The sequence below is a fragment of the Dermacentor variabilis genome, unplaced genomic scaffold (genome assembly GCF_050947875.1).
Source record: "Dermacentor variabilis isolate Ectoservices unplaced genomic scaffold, ASM5094787v1 scaffold_16, whole genome shotgun sequence".
In the NCBI taxonomy this organism is placed as follows: Eukaryota; Metazoa; Arthropoda; class Arachnida; order Ixodida; family Ixodidae; genus Dermacentor; species Dermacentor variabilis.
Genome location: NW_027460324.1, coordinates 4,050,249 through 4,062,056, shown reverse-complemented (window position 1 = coordinate 4,062,056; position 11,808 = coordinate 4,050,249). Strand labels below are relative to the sequence as shown.

The following is an 11,808-nucleotide window of genomic DNA, read 5'->3' as shown; positions in this document are numbered from 1 at the left end:
AGCGCCTCGGCAGCGAAGTTCAGCGAACCACGATGTGGCGTCGCCGTGTCCGACTTTGCGTAACGGACATCGAGGGATGTGCTGCTCGCTGCAAGTCATGTAAATGCAACTGCGTCGACAGCCCACTGTTCAGCGCTGAATGTGTGTTTGGTGTGCTGTGCTTAAAACGAGTGGTGCAGCCGTGCAGCGGGGGTGGCTGAGGAGCAGGGTGGCTTAGGGGCTCCGTTTGCGCGTTCACAGACATGTGCTTACGTCTTGGTATCATTAGCGGCTGTCTCGAGACTGTGGTGTGCTAGCGCCTTGCCTAGTATCAAGTTTACGACGCTAACACACAGCATGTTCACGTTTTTCCGCGCTATATGTCATTTGCATGACGGCCGAGTTGAAAACGAGACATATGTCTGTGTTCTTTGCATTTGTGTGTTGTAAATTACTTTCTATTGTGGAAGTTCTGGGAGTCTTATTACGCAAGGAGTGCGAACGTAAACATAAACACGTGTGTCTGAAATTTTGAATTACCCATAATACCCTTTACGACTGATAAGTGGGCTACACGGTCTGTGTGAATCAGCTACCGTATGTTGCGACGCTCTTCCGTGTGGTAGACTGATGCATGGTGCGTGTTTATTTCTGTACTGTTGTAAAAACCATTTGTTTATTCACTCAATACAAATGTACGGCTTCTTCGCCGCAGTACATTTTAGTTACGCGGTGAAGCATACTAAAAGTGGGAGGGGGCCGCTATCAGCCAGCATAGTATGTCCACTTAGGCGACCTGAGAGGCGGAGGGTTCGCGAGTGTATGATTAAAGAACTCTTGCCCCTTTTCACTTTTAGTATGCTTCACCGCAGTACATTGCTTAGGCTTCACCGCGAAAAATTAGTGTATTGTGAGAAAGATAATCCTTTTTTAAAAAGCCTAATTATGCAAAGTTTCTATTGTAGCTTGCTACACCGCAATACAGGGGTGTAAATAAGCATCGTGCAGTAAAGCATACTAAGAGTGGAAAGGGCACATAGGTTTGCTCATTATCTTCAATTGTGATATAATTTGCAAGTGCATCTGTGCTCGTGGTAAGCTTCATTGAAAATTCTTTGTACATTACAAATTCATATTGCAGGGAAGCTTACTAAAGCACATTCGCCATTATGGTACGTGTTATTCACCTTCAATATAGGAGGAGCGCAATGCGCATTCTTGCCCCTGCTTTTGGCTGGACTGCACATGCTCTTTGAGAATTGATTCATTGTTCATAAGTGCACTGGTACTTTAAACTGGAGGGCTCAAGTTAATATGGAAGCACAATTTTTATTAAAGGGACAACATGTTGCCGAGATGGTTGCAGCACAGCTTTCTTTTTTCTTCCTGGCACCTTTTCTACTTGAAGCTTCCATTGCAGTGTTTCAAACCTCTTTGAACCAGCACATAGTGTATATAAAAATTGGACACTGATTGGGAACATCACCTAAGTACATGCCTATCTATAGTAAAAAGATGTAGCACGGCCAGACAAAACAAAAGAAGGGCGTGGGCTGTAGCAATACTAAGTGTTAAATGGTGCTTTATCCTTTCCCTTGAGTTTTCTGTTTTTGTGCTTTTTATGGATCCTCCACAGTAACCATGCGAGTGGAGAACTTGAGCTTGTTGGTTTCAAGTCTCGTGGTTGTTACTAACAGAACAGTGTGATAAATGAACAAGGGCTTGGAGGCATTAGTTCACCTTGCTTGCATCATGGTGCTGCTTCATAAGCACGGTGAGCATCCAGGCCAACTAGGAAGGGAGGTTTGTTGCAATTGCTTCTGAACTTTATTGCCACCAAACCAACAGTGCTCTCAGTGACAGCTTTTGGACAGTAGAATGCTTGCACCCAGCAAAGTCTTAAGAAGGAAGCATTCAAGATGTGCAAAATGTGCTTTTGAAGCTGGCAGCATTACTGAAGGGGCTTTGCCCATCTGCCCTCTTTATGGATACACAAAGATGATTTCCTCATTAAGAGGGATTGTTTCAGAGGTCGTTACATGGCAACAGTGTTGGGTGTTTAGTAGCTTGTCTTTGCCCACTGTTAATAACCTGTTCCTTCTCCAGTGCCCTTGTGAAGTGCCTACTTTTTGGACACAATGTGCTTTCCATGCATGCATGCATTTTTAGCTTGTAAAAACGTCTATTACCCCTTGCCTCAAGCTGGTCCTTGCTGATGTCACCCAAGAAGGCATTGGGGAGTATGGCGATGTACACTTACAAAACACTGTTGATACCAGTGAAACCAAATTAATGGAGCTGCTGTTCTTTTTTTGTCCACTCCATCCTTGTTAGTTACAATGAGCAATGTCCGAACAGAAGGCATATGTAGTTGGTTGTGCATAGCCTGCGCACTAAGACTTGTTGGCATGTTATGACATTAGCACAGTGTTTATATGTAAAAACCTTCTGATGTGTTGATGACTTCCTTCTCTTTATCATACTTTGCCTGATGGAGCCAGCAAGTGGGTCAACCAGATGTTCAACTGGCTTCCCACTAGTTTTCCCAGAGTCTCCTTTACCAGGGTGCTGCTCATAGATATGTTTTCTTGACCTTGCACTGCACTTCAACCATGGCCACACCTGCTAAACCTATAGCATGCAATCAAAAAAGTGCTATACATCATGTTGCTCCAAACTCGTGACATGTGCTACAAGGCCTTGAGGAACACCCTCATTTATTTACGCCCTCATCATACTGTACGAAGCTTCGCATGATAAGTGCGAAAATTAACATCTACTGGTTTTTCAGTGTTATTCCTGTCCAGCTTGCTGAAAGCTATCCTGAGTGTTTCAAAAGCAAACGACCGCTGCTGGACAAGAAGTGCTTAAAACAAGGGTCACTATAACCACATGTCACACGAAATGAAAAAGGCCACTGAGTATACAGGCGGTTTACTTCATATCCAACAAGCTTGGTTCTCCCTTTGCTAGTGAATGAACTCAACTTGCCCCGAATACATGGCCTGTGACAAACTATGTGCCAGATGCTGTGTCCCCTGCAAAGCTGAAGATGTGTACGAGATCCCGACACCCTGCAGCGGCTTCTACACTGGGCAAACAGGCTACTATAAAAACGACTGCCTTTGCTAGTAACATGAAAACGGGCAGAAATTTGGCTATTCATTGGGCCCAACTGCAGGTGCAAGCCACTCTTCCACCAGATGTGTGTTGTTCGTAGAAACTGGAGCTATACAAATGCAGATAAAAACAATGATGTTTGAAAGTAGTAGAGTTGAACTATATTCTGCACAAGCAGTGCTATCTGCAGCGCTGGTACCTTATAGCCACAATTCATGGCTGCACCACCATGCAAAGGCACTATTCTTGAATTATTAACTTTTATTTATTTATGGTGGCCAATATTGCAATTACATATCAACCACATTGTGTGCAGTATGGTTAAATGTCAATTATGATAGCCATTCCTAATCTGAAATGCAACAAAAGAGCAAATATAGGTAACAAATTGCAATTCAAAGAGACAAAAGACAACCAGTGCACAGAATAAGTGAAAGACTTCCTTTTATTGAAAAAGAAATGTCACATGTGTGATGCCACCAGCAGTGGGTAGCAATCTTTCAAGCTTGGGTGAAAGAGGCAAAACTTGGCAAAATGCTACAATCGCGCTGTAAAACGGCCTTGGACACAAAAAACCGACATCAAATTGTACAGAATGAAAGGGCGAGACTCCGTCTAAGAACAGTCTATGGCACAACATACTTGAAATGGTGTAAAAAATGTTGACATGCCCTACCCATAAAGAAAAAGCAACAAACACAGAAAACACGCCTTAAAATGCAATGTGCAGAGTCTGAAACCAAGAAAAAACAACCCGAAAAAGGTTTCGGTAAGTCTTCCAACGATTAAAATTGTCAAACTGTATCATCACTTCTTAATGAACCTGCACAGCTGAAAAGGAAGGAAGGAAAGCCCAATAGCAGGGCTGCAGAAAATGTCACCGAACAAGTATACTTTGCTTACCAACGATACCTGTGGTTTAGTTGTGGTCTGTGTATAAACTAATTGTGTATAAACTTTTCTTGTTTAGGATGGTTTAGCGGATAGGGAAAAAATGACCATAAGAGCACCAGGTGTATGCATAGTCTACGCACAAAAAGCCACTGCTTTCTTACTTTTTTTTCTCTCTACTACAATTCATGAGTTTTAAGTGCCTTAATAGCACTGCTAACATCCTACTGCAAAACACAAATTTGGGCAACTTGTAGCATAAAGAAAATTGCAGTTTCACTCATAATGGGAAACAATGATGCAGTAGCTGGTGAAATATGCACAGGAGGCTCACTTCATGCAGTGTTTGTTGAAGTGAACACTTGCCAATGCAAGTCTGTAAGATCCTTAAAAAAGTAAAATAAGAGTCGTATTTATTTGTGGGAGTTGTGCCTCACAGTGTTAACGTGGAAAGACTAGGCTTTTCTTCCTCCTCTTTCATATCCGGACTTAGCCACTGATCTACACCAAAACAACCCTTCAGCTTCTTACTGGTGAATTCGTTTTGGTTTTCTCAAATCTATATTTGGGCTAGCCATTGCTAGGTCTTGCGCTTTGCTTGAGGAAAACAAGACACCAACAGCTCTATCCAGTAAATCTGAGAAGCCAAGCACTAGAAGAAGATTAATGAAGCAGGTGCACCCAATCATTGTCATTACAAGAAGAAAATTTAACATAGGACTGCCTTCACAAGTGGGAAGGTGATGTGCAAGAGCTTGAAGGTGTGGATGCCAGCTCTATATACAGTACGCAGACATTGAGCAGGTGTTAGCCAATCATGGCACTTGTTGGCTAGATCATGCTCTCCGGGATCAGTATTCACCGCGACTGAATCTTCAGCAGAGTGGCTGAAATGTAGAATTGTGGACTGCTACTCTTTTAATCATATGTTTGAATCCTCGCAGCACAATGAGAACTTTATTTGCAATATTCTAGCAAGAAATTCGGGAATTCCAGTGACAACACCAGTAACATCAGAACAACCGGGGGAGTTCGCCCATAGCAGCTATTGCTGTAAAAAAGAAGACTGGCATAAGCACAAGAATTGAGATGGGCATACTACATGCCTTTGTGGTAGTGGTCCACTACTTTGGTGCTACAGTTAATGATCTCCACTGTCACTGGACATAATAAGAGTTCTTTAATTATACACTCGCGCGCCCGCCGCCTCTCAGATCGCCTAAGTGGACATACTATGCTGGCTGACAGCGGCTCCCTCCCACTTATAGTATGCTTCACCGCGTAACTAAAATGTACTGCGGCGAATAAGCCGTACATTTGTATTGAGTGAATAAACAAATGGTTTTTACAACAGTACAGAAATAAACGCGCACCATGCATCATTCTACCACACGAAAGAGCGTCGCAACATACGGTAGCTGGTTCACACAGGCGATGTAGGCCACTTATCAGTCGTAAAAGGTATTATGGGTAATTCAAAATTTCATCACACATGTGTTTATGTTTACGTTCGCACTCCTTGCGTAATAAGACTCCCAGAACTTCCACAATAGAAAGTAATTTACAACACACAAACGCAAAGAACACTATATGTCTCGTTTTCAACTCGGCCGTCATGCAAATGACATATAGCGCGGAAAAATGTGAACATGCTGTGTGTTAGCGTCGTAAACCTTATACTAGGCAAGGAGCTAGCACACCACAGTCTCGCGACAGCCGCTAATGATACCAAGACGTAAGCACATGTCTGTGAACGCGCAAACGGAGCCCCTAAGCCACTCTGCTCCTCAGCCACCCCCGCTGCACGGCTGCACCACTCGTTTCAAGCACAGCACACCAAACACACATTCAGCGCTGAACAGTGGGCTGTCGACGCAGTTGCATTTACATGACTTGCAGCGAGCAGCACATCCCTCGATGTCCGTTACGCAAAGTCGGACACGGCGACGCCACATCGTGGTTCGCTGAACTTCGCTGCCGAGGCGCTAGGCCACTTCGATATTTCAATCGTCACCACCGCCGGGTTCTCTAGAAAGCACGGGTCACACAACGCAGATTCTGTACTGCCAGAGTTCACCGAGGCCAAAGCCGCACTGCCGCACTACCACTACTCACGTCTTTCCGCCAAGTAACACAGAACCTACAACCAACACACAAGCAACGCACGTACAATCACATGAGCCAATGTTGAACAACGCGCGGTCCAGAGAACGCAGTGATGCCAACTCAGGTCAACGTTTTATCCCTAAAATGAACCCCCAGAAATTCCTAGATTAAAGAAAAATCCCTAGCTTTTCTTTGTTTACTCGTTAATGTGGCAATTTCAGCTTTAACAAAGTCTCAGCGCAGTTCACTCTTTGTTCCATTTGTTATACATTTTATCAGAGATAAATAAATGTGTATTAGCCGCATCTGTAGCTTTTTTCTTAATTTTTTTGTAGAGTTATCATGCATAGAGGGTCGACAGATGGCACCATCAGATAGAGGGGGAGTTAGCAACGACACTCTGCTGACTCCCTCTGTATCTGAAGTGAACTTCGAGCAGACGACTCCCGTTTCACCGCACCGCCTTCAGCAGGCTCATCTTCACGCGCAAAGAAACCATGCAGCCCTTTAAAGAAAGAATGGTCCCAAGTTGAAAGAGCTGGACATTGTCTGCGAAGCCCCGTCATCACATCAAGGTATTTTATTCAGACAACATTAACAGTCTTTTTATGATGCGCACAGAAAAACGAACATGTTGGACTTTGTTAAAGTCCCCTTCTCGCCTCAAATAGAAGACTCAGAAGCGGTGAAATGGCGTACCTCACCGCACAGTTCTTTATTTATCAAAGTCTCAATCAAAGATTGTCAAACTGTAGTTGGAGCGATTAAGAAATGACATCACGAGAAAGTGACATCGCCAAATATGTAATCTTGCTAGTTATAGAGCAGTGATTAAGATGTAGAGTTGGTAATTACAAAATCAGAAAATGGTTCCTTAAAACTGAGAATATATATGTTGTTCTGGTTGCGCAGCACGTTGCAACGAAGTGGTCTAGCATACGTTGAAAATGCTTTTCTTTAAAAAAAATCGCTGCACAGTAGCACTTCCTTCAATAACATAAAAACACGTACGACGCAAATGATACTGTATGCAAAGATAACGTAAACGCGCGTGCAGTGTCGATGTTGACGCGTTAAGATAGGTTTCTTAACGCTTTAGAATTATTATATGGCACACAAACAAGGAATTAAGACGCGCACACAATCTTAAACTCTTAATCATCGTACATATCTTTGTTCATCCTCTTCAAATGAGAAGGAGTGATCTTGAAGCTGTAACAGCAGCTGTCCATCAATGTTCTTTTTGCGTGCAGCAAACCGCACAACGCGTCTGTCGACAATCTGTTTCTTTGCTTTGTTTTCAGCAGGTTGACTTGCGAAAATACGCGTTCGACAGCAGCGCTGGAGTGTGGTAGGCACAAAAGGTTCTTCATAAAACTTGACAGCAGGGGGTACTCTTGTGATCCGTCTCCTTTTTTCATTTGAGACACTTTGTGCCAGAACTGGCTCGCAGTCAAGTCAACGTGGTCGCTCAGCTCCATGTTGCGAAGAAGTCGCCATTCCCTGTCCAGTTCGTTCACTTCATTTTCTTTCACGATCAGGGGAAAGGAAACCGCAAGCGACGCGATTGATGGTACTGTCTTTCCCAGGACAACTTTCGGGTCTATGACTCGAAGGTTTTTCATCTGTTCACTTTTTAGGGGGAACCTCAGGTAGATCTGGTGAGCTGCTTCAATAAAAAAGTCTAAACACCGCAGCCGAAAGTTGTGAACCTGATTATCGTTTAAGCCGTGCGTGTTACCGGCTAGTGCGGCAGTTGGCTTTGCTCCGAGGTAAATTTCTTCCAATGGCAGGAACTTGGCTGGGTCGTTGTACCGCACATCGGACAACGGCGTGGCCTCCAGGTAGTCTCGCTTGATGTAGCATTCCAGTATGCATTTCAGCATGGCCGAAACCTTTTCATGGAGCAAGTGAATTCTGGTTTCTTCCGACTGCATTTCCTTATTTAAGTTAGTGAAAAAAGGCAGGACGTACTCAAGAAACTCGAGGTAGAGTTTCGTTGACGGGTCAGTCAGTTTTTCCAGAATGGCTTCTGCAGCAAGCAGGCGGTCGTCAGTGGCTGCTTTTGTGAAAAACAATCCCTAGCAAAAATTCTAATACAAAAACTAATAGCCTATGAGGTTATTGACACTAATACAGTCTATTATGTCTATTAGTGTATTAGTCTAATAGATCTATTGGTGTATTGGCCTATTAGTCTGATAGGTCTATTGGTGTATTAGTCTAATAGGTATATCGGCGTATTAGTCTAATAGGTATATCGGCGTATTAGTCTAATAGGTATATCGGCGTATTAGTCTAATAGGTCTATTGGTGTGAAAGAAAAGGTTTCAATGCACCAGTTACAGAATGAAAAACAGGCATAATTGCTAGGAGCATTTATTAGCACACAAATATTTTTACAGATTTCTCTTTCGAGATCTTCGTCAGGTCAGCAATCTTGATTGCCAGAGCTTTTACTCCACCACTTCGACCAGAGAACGTCCTTTTGGAGTGGTCAAAAAAACCTGGGTAGAAACATACACACATATAGAAACATTTAAAAGCAGGGTACTTGTTCTACCACTAAATGTTTAAGCAGGCAATATTTGCTTCTAAATTGGAATAATATGGCCCCGTAATTTCCAAACTAATTTTAGGACAAAGTGTGATATGCTTAGTTCGACATGTTTATCATAAAGGAAAATGACGCCATCTGATATGAGAGAACAATTAGACAGCACATAAAATGCACCAAAGATGTTCTGTGTGTTACATCGAAACTGTAGGCAGATAAGGAACAACTCTAGACAGAAATCTTGCACAGCATTGTCGGAAACATGCATGTCACTGCTGCTATATATGCGCACAACAATCGGCCCAATCACACTGTACTGAAGTGCATCCACCATTGGGATAAAAATAAACAACTTTATACTATACTATAGAAGCATAAATAAGTACAATAGTTACCTCCAAATGGAAAGGAATCGGCGCCGGCGAAAACACATCACATCGATGCACGCTGATAGATCCACGAAGCACAGGGGTAAAAACAGTTGCCTTCCGTTGTTTTGAAGTCACACAACACTCATATCCAAGTATTATACTGCAGGAATAAGATTGCGCAGACGCCAGCACCTCGGGTTCCTTAAAAACACATCGTTCATTCACTAAAAATCGCGCACACCTCGCCTTAACAGTACATTGCAACATGGCAGCCGCCAATGCACACGTGCTGTGCGCAACTACGGCTGACTACGGCTGTACTTTTGCGATCTTCCCGTCTGCCGTGTTCCCTTCTCTGCGATACTGCTCATTGATGTCAATAAATATTACGGCCTTTTATCATCATCATCATCATCATCATCATCATCATCATCAGCCTAGTTACGCCCACTGCAGGGCAAAGGCCTCTCCCATACTTCTCCAACTACCCCGGTCATGTACTAATTGTGGCCATGTTGTCCCTGCAAACGTCTTAATTTCATCCGCCCACCTAACTTTCTGCCGCCCCCTGCTACGCTTCCCTTCCCTTGGAATGCAGTCCGTAACCCTTAATGACCATCGGTTATCTTCCCTCCTCATTACATGTCCTGCCCATGCCCATTTCTTTTTCTTGATTTCAACTAAGATGTCGTTTACCCGCGTTTGTTGCCTCACCCAATCTGCTCTTTTCTTATCCCTTAACGTTACACCTATCATTCTTCTTTCCATAGCTCGTTGCGTCGTCCTCAATTTCAGCAGGACCCTTTTCGTAAGCCTCCAGCTTTCTGCCCCATATGTGAGTACTGGTAACACACAGCTGTTACACACTTTCCTTTTGAGGGATAGTGGTAACCTGCTGTTCATGATTTGAGAATGCCTGCCAAACGCACTCCAGCCCATTCTTATTCTTCTGGTTATTTCAGTCTCATGATCCGGATCCGTGGTCACTACCTGCCCTAAGTAGATGTATTCCCTTACCACTTCCAGTGCTTCGCTACCTATCGTAAACTGCTGTTCTCTTCCTAGACTGTTAAACAATACTTTAGTTTTCTGCAAATTAATTTTCAGATCCACCCTTCTGCTTTGCCTCTCCAGGTCAGTGAGCATGCATTGCAATTGGTCTCCTGAGTTACTAAGCAAGGCAATATCATCAGCGAATCGCAAGTTGCTAAGGTATTCTCCATCAACTTTTATCCCCAATTCTTCCCACTCCAGGCCTCTGAATACCTCCTGTAAACATGCTGTGAATAGCATTGGAGATATCGTATCTCCCTGTCTGACGCCTTTCTTTATAGGGATTTTGTTACTTTCTTTGTGGAGGACTACGGTGGCTGTGGAGCCGCTATAGATATCTTCCAGTATTTTTACATATGGCTCATATACACCCTGATTCCGTAATGCCTCCATGACTGCTGAGGTTTCGACTGAATCAAACGCTTTCTCGTAATCAATGAAAGCTATATATAAGGGTTGGTTATATTCTGCACACTTCTCTATCACTTGATTGACAGTGTGAATATGGTCTATTGTTGAGTAGCCTTTACGGAATCCTGCCTGGTCCTTTAGTTGACAGAAGTCTAAGGTGTTCCTGATTCTATTTGCGATTACCTTAGTAAATACTTTGTAGGCAACGGACAGTAAGCTGATCGGTCTATAATTTTTCAAGTCTTTGGCGTCCCCTTTCTTATGGATTAGGATTATGTTAGCGTTCTTCCAAGATTCCGGTACGCTCGAGGTTATGAGGCATTGCGTATACAGGGTGGCCAGTTTCTCTAGAACAATCTGACCACCATCCTTCAACAAATCTGCTGTTACCTGATCCTCCCCAGCTGCCTTCCCCCTTTGCATAGCTCCTAAGGCTTTCTTTACTTCTTCTGGCGTTACCTGTGGGATTTCGAATTCCTCTAGGCTATTCTCTCTTCCACTATCGTCGTGGGTACCACTGGTACTGTATAAATCTCTATAGAACTCCTCAGCCACTTGAACTATCTCATCCATATTAGTAACGATATTTCCGGCTTTGTCTCTTAACGCACACGTCTGATTCTTGCCTATTCCTAGTGTCTTCTTCACTGTTTTTAGGCTTCCTCCGTTCCTGAGAGCCTGTTCAATTCTATCCATATTATAGTTTCTGATGTCCGCTGTCTTACGCTTGTTGATTAACTTAGAAAGTTCTGCCAGTTCTATTCTAGCTGTAGGGTTAGAGGCTTTCATACATTGGCGTTTCTTGATCAGATCTTTCGTCTCCTGCGATAGCTTACTGGTTTCCTGTATAACGGCGTTACCACCGACTTCTATTGCGAACTCCTTAATGATGCCCATGAGATTGTCGTTCACTGCTGCAACACTAAGGTCCTCTTCCTGAGTTAAAGCCGAGTACCTGTTCTGTAGCTTGATCCGGAATTCCTCTAGTTTCCCTCTTACCGCTAACTCATTGATTGGCTTCTTGTGTACCAATTTCTTCCGTTCCCTCCTCAAGTCTAGGCTAATTCGAGTTCTTACCATTCTATGGTCACTGCAGCGTACCTTGCCGAGCACGTCTACATCTTGTATGATGCCAGAGTTCGCGCAGAGTATGAAGTCGATTTCATTTCTAGTCTCACCATTCGGGCTCCTCCACGTCCACTTTCGACTAACCCGCTTGCGGAAAAAGGTGTTCATTATCCGCATATTATTCTGTTCTGCAAACTCTACTAATAATTCTCCTCTGCTATTCCTAGAGCCTATGCCATATTCCCCCACTGA

At 43.5% G+C, this 11,808-nt stretch overlaps 1 long non-coding RNA gene across 1 annotated transcript; it reads right to left on the bottom strand.

Moving 5' to 3' along the window:
- Nucleotides 1-8,459: 8,459 nt before the first annotated feature.
- On the bottom strand, nucleotides 8,460-9,310 carry LOC142568032 (uncharacterized). The gene is made up of 2 exons (XR_012825350.1): nucleotides 9,049-9,310; nucleotides 8,460-8,603 (listed from the first exon to the last, which is right to left on the bottom strand). It is a non-coding gene; the product is annotated as an uncharacterized LOC142568032 (long non-coding RNA).
- Between the last annotated feature and the right edge of the window lie 2,498 nt (nucleotides 9,311-11,808).